Source organism: Leptodactylus fuscus, chromosome 8 (genome assembly GCF_031893055.1).
Source record: "Leptodactylus fuscus isolate aLepFus1 chromosome 8, aLepFus1.hap2, whole genome shotgun sequence".
NCBI classification, from domain to species: domain Eukaryota; kingdom Metazoa; phylum Chordata; class Amphibia; order Anura; family Leptodactylidae; genus Leptodactylus; species Leptodactylus fuscus.
Genome location: NC_134272.1, coordinates 72,287,426 through 72,299,732, shown reverse-complemented (window position 1 = coordinate 72,299,732; position 12,307 = coordinate 72,287,426).

The following is a 12,307-nucleotide window of genomic DNA, read 5'->3' as shown; positions in this document are numbered from 1 at the left end:
TTTTGGTGTTTTGCACACCAGTCTGAATGGAATGGCTGCTCTCCATCCATTTCAGTGATTTCAGACCACTGGAGAAAGCCAAAGTATAAAACAATGCTTGTTGGGACTAGGCAAGCCCTTTAAGGTTCATGGGGGATAGTAACAGTGTGGGGGTAAACTGGAGGGACATGGAGGACAGTGCAGTGCTTGTTAGTAATGTGGGGGTACACTGGAGGGACATGGGGGATAGTGTGGTGCTTGTTAGTAATGTGGGGGTACACTGGAGGGACATGGAGGACAGTGCAGTGCTTGTTAGTAATGTGGGGGTACACTGGAGGGACATGGGGGATAGTGTGGTGCTTGTTAGTAATGTGGGGTACACTGGAGGGACATGGGGGATAGTGTGGTGCTTGTTAGTAATGTGGGGTACACTGGAGGGACATGGGGGATAGCGGGATGCTTGTTAGTAATGTGGGGTACACTGGAGGGACATGGAGGATAGTAGGATGATTGTTAGTAATGTGGGGTACACTGGAGGGACATGGGGGATAGTGTGGTGCTTGTTAGTAATTTGAGGTACACTGGAGGGATATGAGGGATAGCGGGATGCTTGTTAGTAATGTGGGGTACACCGGAGGGACATGGAGGATAGTAGGATGATTGTTAGTAATGTAGGGTACACTGGAGGGATATGGGGGGGATAGTGGGATATCCTACTACCTGGATGTAGTTATAGCTGCACTCATTAGTATCGGGTCTCCATTATACAATACTGTGAAGACCCAGTGGCTATGATGGCCGCCATCTTTAAAGGTTCAGCATGTACTATTACGGATGTCGGGAAGGGGTACAATTATTTAAAGGGAACCTATCATTCAAACGCATTTTTTTATGACTAAAATGTAGGAATAGCCTTAAAGGGATCCTAGCATTTAAACACTTTTTTTTTTCTAGCTGACCTGTCGGAATAGCCTTAAGAAAGGCTATTCGTCTCCTACCTTTGTCTGTCTGCAGCCCGTCGTTCGGTAGATATACCAGTTTTTACCGGTATGCAAATGAGTTCTTTCGCAGCACTGGGGGCGGGCCCCAGCGCTCAGACAGCACTGGGGGCATCCCCAATGCTGCCAGAGAACCCTCTTCAGTGATGCCTCCATCTTCAACAGCAACCGCTTTTTCTGCGTCTTCTCTGGGGTCACACTTCGGCGCCTGCGCAGTCTGTCTGTCATTGGGACGCAGGCAAGAGCCGAGTGCACAGGCCGGCCGGCGGCCATTTTTTTGGAGGCCGCTACGTGCGCATGCGCAGTACGCTCCTGTTCTCCATACAACTACAGGAGTGTAATGTGCATGCGCGCGTAGCGGTCTCCAAAAAAATGGCCGCTGTCCGGCCTGTGCACTCGGCTCTTGCCTGGGTCCCGATGGCAGAGCAGACTGCGCAGGCGCCGGAGTGTGACCCCAGCTGGAAGAAGACGTAGAAGAGATGGTTGCTGTTGAAGATTAAGGAGTCGCTAGAGAGAGTTCTCTGGCAGCATTGGGGACGCCCCCAGTGCTGTGAAAGAACTCATTTGCATACCAGTAAAAACCTGTTTTTTTAAAAAAGTGTTTAAATGATAGGATCCCTTTAAGAAAGGCTATTCGTCTCCTACGTTTCGTTGTCTTCTCCGGGCAGCCGTTTGCCTGAAATCCTGTTTTTTGTCGGTATGCAAATGAGTTCTCTTGCAGCACTGGGGGCGGCCTTAATGCTACGAGAGAACTCTCTGCAGCGCTGCCTCCATCTTCGTCAGCAACAGCCTCTTCACCTTCTTTCGGCGCACGGTAGGTCAAAATTCAACGCATGCGCAAGTCGGCTCTGCCAGTGGGCCTCGGGCAGAGACAACTTCACATGGGGGTGGCCCTTTTTTGTGGCCGCTTACACGAGCAGGCGCAATAAGAACTCCATAGAGCTACAGGAGTGTACTGCACCTGCTCACGTAAGCTGCCACAAAAAAATGGCCGCTGGCAAAGCCGACTTGCGCATGGGTTGAATTTTGACCCACTGTGCGCCGAAAGAAGATGAAGAGGCCATTGCTGACGAAGATGGAGGCAGTGCTGCAGAAAGTTCTCTCGCAGCATTAGGGCCGCCCCCAGTGCTGTCTGAGTGCTGGGGCCCGCTCCCAGTGCTGTGAGAGCTTATTTGCATACCGACAAAAAACAGGATTTCAGGCGAATGGCGGCGCAGAGAAGACAACGAAATGTAGGAGATGAAGAGGCTGACGAAGATGAAGGCGACGCTGGAGAGAGTTCTCTCGCAGCATTGGGGACGCCCCCGGTGCTGTTTGAGTGCTGGGGCCCACTCCCAGTGCTGCGTGAGAACTAATTTGAATATAGACAAAAACCGGGATTTCAGGGGAACGGCGGCGCGGAGAAGACAACGAAACGTAGGAGAAGAATAGCTTTTCTTAAGGCTATTCCAAAGTGTTAGTCATAAAAAAAAATGCATTTGAATGATAGAATCCCTTTTAGAGATGAGCGAGTACTGCTCGGATCAGCCGATCCGAACAACACGCGCCATAGAAATGAATGGATGCACCTGGTACTTCCACTTTGACGGCGGCCGGCCGCTTAACCCCCCGCGTGCCGGCTATGTCCATTCATTTCTATGCGAGCGTGCTGTTTGGATCGGCTGATCCCAACAGTACTCGCTCATCTCTAATCCCTTTAAAAAGTGACCTCTGAGTTTGTTCATGTTTTGCTGTTATTCTGTTGTTTTTACTTTATGTATTTTTTTGCCCCAAAAATAAAATTTAATAAAAATAAGTGTAAATAGTGTTTTCTGAGTGTCATAACTTTAATAGTAAGAAATCCACCAATTAGCTATAACTTACCCCACCTGTTGTGTCATCAAAGCGACTCTGACCCATCAAGGCACAACAAGATCTCTGCATACAGTGGTGGAAGACCTAGAACATGATGCAGTAAGGTTACGTTCACACTACTGTTATGCACGTCCGTTACTGTCATCTGTCATAAAGGGGCTCTATCACTGGGAAAAGTTATTTTTAACTAATCACATCCTTGCATAGCCTTTAGAAAATCTATTCCACACTTACCTTTAGTATGTAAATTGCCTTAGTGGTCTCTAAATAAGTCCGTTTTTATTCATATGCTAATTAGACTGGTGCCGCGTTACGGGAGCGTTTGCACCGCGGTATTTACGGTCGCGTGTATGCGGCGTTAACCCGATCGTAAAATTTCACCTGCGACTCGATTTACACACTTCTACAATCACCACAGATGAAGTTGCGGGTAGCAGCTAGTATATATATATATATATATGTCCAGGAATGCGTTTTTCCTATATTCTTATTGATGTCATATACAGTACATATACAATGTCTCTTTTGGCCGGTTATTGATCCTCCCTATAGACTCTCCACTCTAGCTGCCTGAGACCTAACAAGTAGTTCCGGAGGAGAAAATGCGCAGAAGAAGTGTGCTCTGCTGCCCCCTGCTGCTCAATATCATGTATGGAAATAGTGACATGTATTCAGATGGTAGAACGTAAAATATAGTAACAGGGTACATTATTGGACAAATCCCAGAGGAGATTGTGTAACGTAATAGAAGAAATCATACTCACCTGAACTCAGATGTTCACCGCTGCTGACCGTTTGGATACGTGCCTTTCCTTCGCTTTTTGGCCGCAGGAAAGGACCTGGTTATGTCACATCACTTTCCTGTGGACTTCATTTTCAGCCACTCAGTGGCCTCAGCGGTCACATCTGGCACAGGACTTCCAGAAGTGAGGTCACAACATGCCCATACGAATGCAGCGGGGACCTCTGCAGGAAGAAAACACCAGTGCAGCACAGGAGACACCGAAGCACTGGGGACAGATGAGTATGTTTGTTTTGTTTTTTTCTCACCTCACCCAGCATAATAAAAAAAATACCCTGGACAACCCCTTTAAGTGTAATGTTCACTACATAGTTCTTTTATGCTAATGATGATGACTCATCTGTCACTTCATCTAGTATTGCTGAGTCATTGCACCTAGAATAGCATTAACAATCTGCACACATTCCTAAACTACTAAGTAATATTGCAAATTATATCAGATGTTATTGGATATAAATAGTTCTGACTTAAAAATTTGCTTTGCCTCTGGAATTTCCCGCCTCGTGAAATAAAATCTATATATGGGCCCTTATCTCACCATGTCAGCCTGAATTTTTTTACTATATACCGTATATTAAATGGGTGTTCTCATCTTAGTCCATAGGATATTCCATAAATATCTGATAGATGAGGTGCCATCTCCTGAGTTGTCATGGGCTAAAAGGGAATCTATCACCTGTATTATACATTGCAAAGCCCACCTCTGGTAATAGGGGGCTCTTAAGAGGGAAGGTGTCACTATGTAAATAACTGTTTATTCATTTTAGGATTTCATGACATGAAATGACAGATTACAGGAAATATTAAAGGGGTATTCCCACGTCGCATACTCACCAGTCTTCGCTGCTGTAAAATCTTCTTTCTTCCTGGTTTCTTGCGTCATTGGTGGGCAGGATTTAGCTCCGCCCCCAAATTACAGTGTAGCTCCACCCATCACATACCGTGATCCTATGGGACGACTGAAGGACCTGTGATGTCATCAAAGGTCCTATAACACTTGGATTTAGCTTGTTCTATATAGAGTCGGCTAAATCCTAGTGAGCAGGGGGACCAGGTCCTTTAGCCCACTAGGATTTAGACTGTTCTATATAAGAAAGCAGCACTCATTTCCCCCCTCCTTTATCTAAGAGCAGGAAGCTAGGTCACAGGACAAAGACACAGGATTAGCTAGAAACACAGGCTCTCTCCCGTGCACTTAGCCCCTCCTCCCTCCCCCCTGAGAGCAGGCAGCTACATTACTTGACTTTTGAACAGATAAGTCAAGGGCTGTGTCAACAATGAATTGAATAAATTAAGATAGTGGACAAACAAAGCAGTTTTGCTGAAGCAGTGTATTTAGGAAAAGTCTTACATCCACATTAACAAGCAGTATAGATAGGATCCTTGTGATGGGACAACCCCTTTAAAGATTAGGAAATCATTTTTAATGTTTTTCACTGTTGGCCACTAGAGGGATTATTGTTTGTGTATTGTATTAAAAGGGTTAGCTTAGACTGCATGTGTATTGGATATTAAAGAGAACCTGTCAGGTCGATTTGGGACACTAAGCCAAACACAGGTCCTTATAGACTGGGGTTTAGTGTCCTAAATCATCCACTTTTAAATCCATCCATGGCCGCAATTAAAAAAATAACCCTTTATAAAGTGGCGTAACTAGGAATGGCGGGGCCCCATGGCAAACTTTTGACACCCCCTCCATTCCTGCATGCACTATTACGCCGCATAGTAGCATAGTGTACTAAGTTGGTACACAGGAGGTCAGGTGTAGCAGGAGGGAGAAGCAGATGCATAGTCAGGAGTGCTGGGTCATGCACAGGAGGTCTCGGAGTAGTCAAGCAGGAGTAGTTAGGAAACAAGCCAGGGTCATATGCAAGAGGTCAGGAGGTAGCCAAATCAGGAGATCAAGAAGAGATAGTATAAAAAGCAATCCGAGGTCATTCACAAGAGGTCAGGAGGTAGCCAAATCAGGAGATCGAGAAGCAGGCCAAGGTCATGCACAGGAACAACAGGAGGGCACACAGGAGGCTCAGGGAACAGGAGGAGCAAGAAACCGCAGGAGGAGCTGTCAGTAGAACACACTGAATAACCAGCGGCAATCCGGAGCCAGAATGAGGCCTAAATAGCCTCTGGCCTGCCGCTGACCCCGGAAAAACCGGTCCCGACACTAGAAGGAGGCCGAATTCCAACGCAGGGAGTATAGCGGTTAGATACAGAGTATAAAGCATTTTATTTTTATTGCAGGAAAAAATGGCTTTATTACAGGGAGATTTGTGACACCAAATCCCTGGTCCATAACGGGCTGTGGGTGGTTTAGTGTCCCAAATCGCCCTGACAAATTCCTTTTAAAGACCTTTCCATGGGAGAGGTCATCAGTATCTGATCAGTGAGAGTTCGACATCTGGACTCGACATCAATCAGCTCATCCAGCTGCCTAACTGGCATAGATTTCCTGCAACATTTATTACAGATATTTGGCATAGATGATAATTCTGGCTGGATTGATGGCACCCTCACCAGACCCCCTTTTTGGAAAGATGGTGGCAAAGGTGGCACAGAACTGAAAAAGTTGCAGTTATTTTTGCGTATAACACAGATTTGGGCCAAAAAATTAGAGTTTTTATACCTTGTATGCCAGAAAACTGGCATATAAAACATGATAAATCAGTCCCATGGAATATGAGACACCTACTTTCATAGATATGGCTTACTACTAATAAAAGAGTTGATCCTGTCTCCTAAATCGGAGCATTTTATTATGCTCCCGCATATCTAGTTGGTATATTATGATGGTGTCATAATCATTGAGTAGCAGAAGAAGATTTCACATCAGGGGTTGTGAAATCTATACTGTATTCAGGACTGTGCTGACCTGGTTGCTTCAGCAATCTAAGGCTACTTTTACATCAGTGCTGGAGTCTCCATTGGTGACTCTGTTGCAGTGTCCGTATGAAAATTAGCAGAGGAAAATGTATCTGCACAAGGAGTTTTTCCTCTGTCGGTTTCAGTTTTACAATGATTATAGTCATTAGAATGATTATAGTCAAAGGGTCCGTCAGACATCGTGTGTTGCCATTATTTTAGCAGTCCGCCTCTCCATCGTTCTGGTCCTCCGACAGACTTTTGTCATTGCGGGGTGTGTACGTGATGTGCATGTAGTTGAGCTGTGTACGTGCATGATGTGCATGCATTTGAGCTATGCGTCCAGCACTGATACAAGCACACACAGCTCAATCTGCTAGAAAAAGTCTGTGTGGTATATTGTCACTAGGGTTGAGCGATCGTGTTCGGAAAAGATCGGATTCCGATCGGTAATCGAGAAAATTTCACGATTGCGATCGGAATTCCGAACACGATCTTTTTAGGTGGGATCGAGATCGGTGATTATTTCCCACAATGCTTTGCTACTGGCCAAGCATTGTGGGAAAAGCTAACAATGTTAGCCTTCACACTGAGTATACGCTCCGCTCATTCTGCGTGGAGTGTATACTTAGTGTGAAGGCTCCTCTGCGGTTCCAAGCATCCGGCACACAGCCTTAACCCCCTGTGCGCCGGCTGCGTCCATTCATTCTAATGGGAGACTAGCTAACATCTCTATTAGCTACTTTCCTGCAGAGATGGCTGGTCCGGTGCCCGGTGTTCTCATTCTTCTTCGCCTCGCTGCCCCCGCCTCCCAAGCCCCGCCTTCTTCCTAGCTTTTTAGACATGACGTTTCCTCTCCGAGTACCCGCCCACACTCTCCTAAGCCACAAGCCCCGCCTTCTTCCTAGCTCTTTAACACTAACCTGGGAGGCGGAGGCAGCGAGGCGAAGAAGAACGAGAACACCGGGCACCGGACCAGCCATCTCTGCAGGTAAGTGGACACCAGGGGGGACTAAGTAGTCAGAGGATTAAAAAAAAAAAAATCCTCTGGATACTTAGTGATTAAAAAAAATCACTACACAGTGGATTCTAACAATTAAAGCGTTCAATTGTTAGATTCCACACTGTATAGTGAATAGGATTGTTTTTAAAATCCGATCTCCGATTAATAAAAAAATCCCATTGACTTGGGATCGGAATTGGGATCGAGATCGGGTTAGAATGAAAAATGATCGGAAATCGGATTTCAAAATCGATCCTGAAAAGTCAAGATTGGCTCAACCCTAATTGTCACAGTATGCACCCTCTAGTGGCCAATGATTTGCTCATCTCTAGCTCTAACGGTATGAGTATTTGATGCTGCAGACCCAACCTGAATACTAGATGGGATACTTAACATATTGTATAACAGTATTTTTTTACACTCATAAAAGTATTTTTATTCATATTGAAGTATTTTTTAATGCTAATCCTTTACCACTTGAATTTCACAATAACACTATTAGGAAGCCATTAAAGTGCATTTTATCTGGGTGGTGGGGATTTAAAACATAACATAAGGGTGACAGGTGACCTGGTGTAGATTATGTGCATTAGCACAACATGGGTGAACTAAATTTAGAAGTTTAGATTGTAAGCCCTAACAGGGGCAAGAACTGATATCAGTGAAGATAATCTGTACAGTGCTGCAGAATGGAATTCATTTGTTAGAATTCCACAATAAGTTTTAACTTATTAAACCCTATAAAAAAGGTTGACCTGTTACCTAGATGTCCCTATAGTATTGGTAGCTTGCGATCCAAAGGTAAAGAGGTTGCTGGAAAGCATGGGGTAGAAAGAACAGCTATGTTATGAATAAAATAAAATTACTGGATAAAGACAACTGCCTGCAGCTTCACCTCGACTGCCCCTTTCTATGAGTGTCCCCTCAATATCTTGGAAATGGATAGAGGATATTGTCTTCAATAGAATAGGTCCGCCCATGTTGCTGATGTAGTTTGCACTCTGCCATGACTTGAAGGTCTCGAGTGATGGTAATTTCCCTGAACCTAGACACATTGTGGTGCATTAGCACTGCATGGATGAACTGTATGTAAGTTTAGATTGTGAGACCTAATGGGGCAAGGACTGATGTGATGGATGACAATCTTTACATTGCCACAGAATGCTCTCTGCGCATTACTACACCACAGGCAAATTATATTTATATGAATGAATACATTTTAATTTAGCAATCCATACCAATAAAAGCTGACCTGTTTCCTAGATGTTTTATAGTATTGGCAGCTTGCTATCTAAGGGTGAAAAGGTTACTATAAAAGATAGTGAAGAAAGAACAATCATAATGTAAATACAATAAAAAATACTGCATGAAGACAACTGTCTGCAGATTTAGCTTGACTGCCCATTGAGGAGCTAATGCAGTCTTGACTCAATTTGAATGGATAGAGGACTGGTGATTTCCTTGAACCTAGGCTCGGAGTGGACTCTGTGCATTAGTACACATGGGCGATCTGTAGTTATAAGTTTACATTGTGAACCCTAATGGGGCAGATAATGATGTGAGTGTTACCAATCTGTACACTGCTGCAAAATATGTTAGTGAAATAAATAAATAATGGCTGGTCTGTATGCAAGTCAACAAGGGTTGGACCTTGACTGTAATTGACTTACGATGTAATTGTAGTAGACATTTTGGATATATTATCTCTTTTGTTTTTAAATTCCCTATCAATATGTCATTGAAGTGTGGGAGGAAACCCACACAAGCATGGGGAGAACCTGCAACCTCCTTGCAGATGTTGTCCTTGGCAGGATTTGAACCCAGAACTCCAGCACTGCAAGGCTAACCACTGAGCCAACGAGCTTCCTAATTTTAGATGTATTCTCAAACAAAACTCAGCTTAAATCACAATTTATTGTGTCTGAGCATTCTGTACACACTTAAAGGGATCCTATCATTGGATACCCTTTTTTTCTGACTAACACATAGGAATAGCCTAAAGAAAGGCTATTCGTCTCCTACCTTTAGATGTCTTCTCTGTGCCACTATCCGGTAGAAATCCTGTTTTTTTTCAGTATGCAAATGAGTTCTCTTGCAGCCCTGGGGCCCATCAAACAACATTAGGGGCGTCCCCAATGCTACGAGAGAAACCTCCATTGACGCCTCCATCTTCTTCTGGAACGCCCTTTCCCTATGTCTTCTTCCGTCCTGGGTTTCAATCTTCTAGGCCTTGAGCAGTGCCAACTGCGCATACCCATCCACAAGAAAATGGCCACTTACACAGTCAGCTGGTGTAAGCGTCCATTTTCTTGTGGCCTGGGCATGCGCAGTCAGCTCTGCCCGAGGCCTAGAAGATTGAAACCCAGGACGGAAGAAGACACAGGAAAAAGATAGAGGCATTGCTGGAGAGTTCTCTCGCAGCATTGCGAATGCCTCCAGTGCTGTTAAAGCACTAGGGACCACCCCCAGTGCTGCGAGAGAACTAATTTGCATACAGAAGAAAACCGGGATTTCTACCGAATGGCAGCACGGAGAAGACATCTAAAGGTAGGAGATAAATAGCCTTTTTTAAGGCTATTCCTACATTTTATAAAGAAAAAAAAGGGTATCCAAGGATGCCTTTAATGTATCTTAAAGTAACACTACATTCATTCTATGATATTAAAGAAAATGCTGTAAAATGTATGTGACATTGTGTCTTAAACTGTTGTTCAATTTCTCCATAATACGGGCAAATATAAGAAACTTTATAATACTTCAGCCACCATTACTATACTATATCAGCCACTAGAGAAGAGCGAATAGTATTCGATCGAGTAGATATTCGATAGAATACTATAGTATTCTAAATATTCATACTCGGTCGAATACCACGCGTAAAAAATCGATTCCCCTTCCACCTTCCCTGGTGCTTTTTTTTTTACACCAATAACTATGCAGGGGAGGTGGGACAGGAACTAGGACAATGTAGGCACTGAAAAAAATACGTATACAGTGTATATTTATAATGTGAATTTTTATTGCGTTTACCGCGTGGTATTCGACCAAGTACGAGTATTTCGAACATCGAAGTATTTGATTGTATACCTACTCGATTGAATACTATTCGCTCATCTCGATCAGCCACCAACTGCTCAATTCATTGCTCAGACTGGACGCAGTTTATAGAAATTTATGGAGAGGGGAGGGGAATGAGGAACAGAAATGAGCAGCTCAAAGACACAGACATCCCATATCTCATCTCTTATCTCAAGGTGAACAGATTCTTAAAGGGGCTCTATCAGCAAAATCATGCTGCTAGAGCCCCACATATGCGTGCATAGGCTATTCAGGCACCGTAAAAGTTATATTAACCCCCCCCCCCCCCCCGTTTTAAAATAATAATCTAAAAAAGAATGTGCTCTACTTACGGATCGTGCACACTGGGCGGGCATTCAGGGTGCGCCGTCTTCTTCATCCCCGCCTCTTCTTCCTCCGATGTCCTCCGGTCCCGTCTTCCTCCGGCGCTTGCTCGCGGACATTGATAAAAAAAAATAGCCTGGGCGCATGCGCAGTAGCCGTAGTAGAAGCCGCGTGCTACTGCGCATGCACCCAAGCTATTTTTTTTTATAAGTGTCCGCGAGCAAGCGCCGGAGGAGGACGGGACCCGCAGACATCGGAGGAAGAAGAGGCGGGGAAGAAGATGAAGACACACCCTGAATGCCCGCCCAGCGTGCACGTTCGGTAAGTAGAGCACATTCTTTTTTAGGTTATTATTTTAAAACGGGGGGGGGGGGGGGTAGTTTAATATAACTTTTACGGTGCCTGAATAGCCTTTTTAAAGGCTATGCACGCATATGTGGGGCTCTAGCAGCATGATTTTGCTGATAGAGCCCCTTTAAAGGGGTTACCATCCACAAATTGAATTTTAGAGTGATGACCTATCCACAGAATAGGTCATCAGTATGTGATCTGTGAGGGTTCGACACCCCACACGGTTAATCAGTGCTGGAAGCTCCTATTGGACTTGCGGCATGTGAAGTGTTGCAGCTATACAAATAATAGGAGCATGCACCTGCAGGCTGCTAGGACAGATGATCCGGCATCAATACATTTTTTTTTTACCCTCGATTCCAGTTAACCCCCCCCCCCCCCCAGAAAAAGTGTTCTTTAATAATGAATACAATAAAAGACCATTGGAATGTATTTCTCTGCAATTTGCTTGATGTGAAAAAAAGGAGAAAAAACGGAATCCTCCCTTCTTTTTTGATGGGAAACCGCGCAGCTGCCTGCTCTATTTTCTTTGTCAAAAATAACAGTGATCCAACATAAAAGAGCTAAATTGATAGATATGAAAGACCACTGAAATGAATGGGCTTTTTAACAACACGATTTACATTTTTCTGATCCTCTGACAGATCAGAATAATGGAAAACTTTAGCGCTGAAGTGAATTCAGTCTTACGTACAATGCGATTGTCGCATCTCTCAACTTGGTGGTTATTATAGTAAACCGAAGAGTCTTTCTTAAAGGGATTCTACCATTAAAAAACTTTTTTTTCTAGGTAACACATCGGAATAGCCTTCAGAAAGGCTATTCTCTCCTATCTTTGGAAGTGATCTCCGCCGTGCCGTTCGTTCAAAATACCAGTTTGTACCGGTATGCTAATTAGTTCTCTCGCAGAGATGGGGGCGTCCCCCAGCGCAGGAGATGCGATGGGGGCGTCCCCATTGCTGCTCGAAAACTGACTCCAGCGCCACCTCTGTCTTCTTCTGCATCCGCCCCTTCCTTCTTTGGCCATGACGTAGGACGCCTGCGCAGTAGGCTCTGTTC